This window comes from Lissotriton helveticus, chromosome 4_1, assembly GCF_964261635.1.
Source record: "Lissotriton helveticus chromosome 4_1, aLisHel1.1, whole genome shotgun sequence".
In the NCBI taxonomy this organism is placed as follows: domain Eukaryota; kingdom Metazoa; phylum Chordata; class Amphibia; order Caudata; family Salamandridae; genus Lissotriton; species Lissotriton helveticus.
In genome coordinates, this window is record NC_136063.1 from 865,367,534 (window position 1) to 865,371,415 (window position 3,882).

The 3,882-nt window shown below is 48.5% G+C and overlaps 1 pseudogene; it reads left to right on the forward strand.

Moving 5' to 3' along the window:
• Positions 1–1,954: 1,954 nt before the first annotated feature.
• On the forward strand, positions 1,955–2,894 carry LOC144828079 (uncharacterized; annotated as a pseudogene).
• The last annotated feature ends 988 nt before the right edge of the window (positions 2,895–3,882 follow it).

The window sequence follows — 3,882 nt, forward strand, 5'->3', positions numbered from 1 at the left end:
GGTAGTCACTTCCAATAACCCATTTGCACAAGGCACTATCCAACAATACTCACGCTAGGACAGCCCACAGACAACTCTTGTGTGCCCAGTTTTATCATGCATCATGAGCGGTGAAGATGACCCCACCGTCCTGGTCACGATAAATAACAAAACATATAGCTTCCTCATTGACACAGGCGCCACGTACTCCTGCATTACAGGCGGACACCTGCCTATTTCTGATCAAGTAGCGGACACACAGGGATTCTCTGGGGCAATAGCAAGGGTCCCCTTTACAAAGCCAGTACCCCTACAAATAGGAGACCGGGTGCTAGAGCAACAACTGCTTTATTCACCACACTCTCCTGTCAACCTTCTAGGGAGAGACCTAATGGCTAAACTGAACATGACCATTCACTTCCATGAGAACGGAACAATGGTTTGCTCTATACCTGGCACACCCTTAGCAAGAATGATGGCACTCACGGCTCAATCTTCCCTGACAGATCAAATGAGGGCTCGCCCTGTGGACGAACAAGCATTCTCCACTGCAGTACACATCATTGTAGCCAACACACCCGAACTACACCAGCGCACTGTCCAGCTCCCCAAGGAATTTCTCTTTCGTCCGGAGTCCCAGCACTTTCAGATATGTGACAACAGCATGATCCTAGGCATACGTGCTCTTCACATTACACCCACATATGGGGCATTCATAGCAAGAGACGACAATATGCGCTCATGGGCCTGTGTGATTTTCATTGAGCCCGGACACCAAGTGAGGGACATTTCAGATGAACAGCTCTTTGGTGATCCTGATAACTATCCAATAACAGAGATTGTCTACAAGTATGAGGTACCCCTGTCAGCGACAGTGGAAAAAAGAACACCCACTGCCCCGCAGAAATATGACTCAGTGCGTGAAGCCGACTTAGCCCAAGTCCCGCCACACCTGTGGACCACCGGTCCTAATGACGTGGGCCTCATCCGTTCTGCCACTCCAGTTAAGATAACACTGAAACAAGGCGCGATCCTGCCCAGAATAAAACAGTACCCACTTTCCAAGGAAGCAGAGGAAGGTATTGCCCCAACAATACAAGCCCTGCTAGATCAAGGAGTCATATACCCATGTGTATCTCCAGTTAACACCTGCCTTTTTCCTGTGCGCAAAGGTAAAACCAATCAGTGGCGCTTAATTCATGATTTGCGCCCAATTAACAACATAGTGGTACCAGAATTTCCCATCGTCCCAGACCCTTCCGTCATCCTCACCAATGTTCCCCCGAATGCACAATACTTTTCGGTGATCGACCTGAAAAATGCGTTTTTCAGCGTCCCCCTCCACCCAGACAGTCAGTACCTATTGGCTTTCGTATTTGGCGGGGTGCAAATGACGTACCGGCGTTTGCCTCAGGGATACTGTGAGTCCCCGAGCGTGTTCAACCGCGTTGTCAAAGAGGACTTATCGAACTTCCAATGTCACAGTACTTTACTGCAGTATGTCGATGATATTTTGCTCTGCAGCACTACAGAATCCCAGTGCAGAACTGATACAGTCTCTCTGCTCTCCACACTAGCTCACAGAGGTTACAAGGTGGACAAAAACAAACTTCAGTACTGCCAAACAGAAGTACAATACCTCGGTCAGTTAATATCAGCATCAGGGAGACGGGTCACACCAGACAGAGTTGAAGCCATCAAAGGGACATCAGAGCCCCAAACTGTCAAGGACATGCAAAAGTTCCTAGGATTAGTGAACTATGTCCGCCAGTGGGTCTTTCATTTTTCCACAATAACTGCCCCTCTGTTGAAAGCAGTTAAAGCAGCCAAAGACACACGCAACAAAATAGACTGGACACCTGAAATGGCAGCTTCCTTTAAACAACTCAAAGATGAAATAACAAACGCACCAGTGTTAGGTACACCTGACTACACAAAAGAATTCTACCTGTTCACCCACTGCAATGGCCAGGTCATGACTGCCGTCCTCACTCAGAAATACCCAATGGGCCACAAGCCCCTTGCTTACTTCAGCGGAATGCTAGACTCAGTCATGAAAGGTCATTACCCCTGCGAGCAAGCTCTTGCTGCGGCAGCCTTTGCAGTGGATAAAAGCACACCCATTGTCATGGGGTCCCCTTTGACACTGTACACTGAGCACGCTGTCTTTGCCATAATTCAGAAAGCTAAAACAACATTGACAACACAAAGAGTGTCAGGTTATGAAGTCATATTGTCATTGCCCACCCTGAAGGTTGTCAAATGTCACACAGTCAACCCAGCCACATTCTTTGCCCATCCCATTACCGCATCCGATGATGACACCCATGACTGTGCCACATACTGTCCTGATGAGTCAGGAGCAGCAAAAGAGGACCCCCTGCCAAACAGCACTGTATATTTTGTAGATGGGTCCTCCACAATAGACCAAGAAACAGGGATCAGATACACAGGAGCCGCAGTGGTTAGGGCGCAGCAGCATGAGTCCTCTGACTCCCTAGACATTGTACAACAAATTACATTGCCATCGCACTACTCCGCCCAAGCCGCTGAACTAGTGGCACTGATTGCCGCTTTAAACAACGGGGCTGGTGACCGTATCACTGTATACTCAGACTCTGCATATGTCACAACAACAACACACTCGAGCATCTTGCGCTGGAAAAGGCGCGGATTCCTCAAATCAGATGGAACACCGGTATGTCACAAACTGTTGTTGGAAGAACTAATAGAAGCCCTGACACTTCCAACAGAGGTAGCCGTTGTCAAATGTGCTGCCCACACGAATGGACAAGACTTTGTGTCCAGAGGCAACGCTCTGGCAGACTGGGCAGCCAAAGCTGCAGCCAGACCCCCCCTACCTTTCACTGAGCATGACCCGCACAACACCCCAATTTTACTTGCCCAAGCTATAACACCAACAGAACTGACAAAGACAAATGAAGACAGTGTACCCTTGACACCACACACAGAGAACAACAACGACACAAACACCACCCCTATTGATCCAAATGCTTCCTGCCCACTCGATGACACACAACAATACGATTTCATTGCCCAACTACATCTCAGAGAGATACAAGAAAGTGCACCACCACAAGAGAAAGAGTTATGGAAAAAGAGGGGAGTACAGCAGGACCCTGCTGATTTTATTTACAGGCAGACCATGTCCGGAAAACCTGTCATGCCACAAGCCTTACTGCAGATAGCATTAGATCAACTTCACCTTCCCGCACATGTCTCCCGAGATAACATGTCCACCACATTACAAGCAGACTGGTTCATTCCCAATGCTTATGAACTGATACAGCTCTTTGTTAATAAATGCATCATTTGCCAACAGTATTCCCCAAACCCAACTCTCAAAACTGTTGCCTCCACTATTCCTAAACCTTCTGGCCCATTCAAAGAACTCCACCTTGACTATGTCGACATGATTGATCGGTGCCAAAATTACCGATATCTCATTGTGGTAGTATGCCCCTTCTCACGGTGGATCGAAGCTGGACCATGCGTCCACTGCGATGCCAAAGCAGCAGCCACATTCCTGCTCCGTGACGTCATTTCCCGCTTTGGAATTCCTTCCGCCATCAGAACGGACAACGGGAGCCATTTTTCAAACGCCATCTTCTCCTCTCTCACCACAATGCTAGGCATAAGACACAAGCTGACATCCGCTTACCATCCCCAAAGTAATGGCATCTGTGAGCGCCTCAATGGCCTGCTCAAAAACAAAATAAGCAAAATTAGCGCCACCATCGGCAAAAAGTGGCTCTACTGTCTCCCACTGGCCCTCTTCTCATTAAGAAATTCCCCAAGCTCGGATCACCACCTCACACCCCACCAACTTGTCACCGGACGATCCATAAATGTAGCAGTCCCTCCCAGCAGGCCCAAAACTGA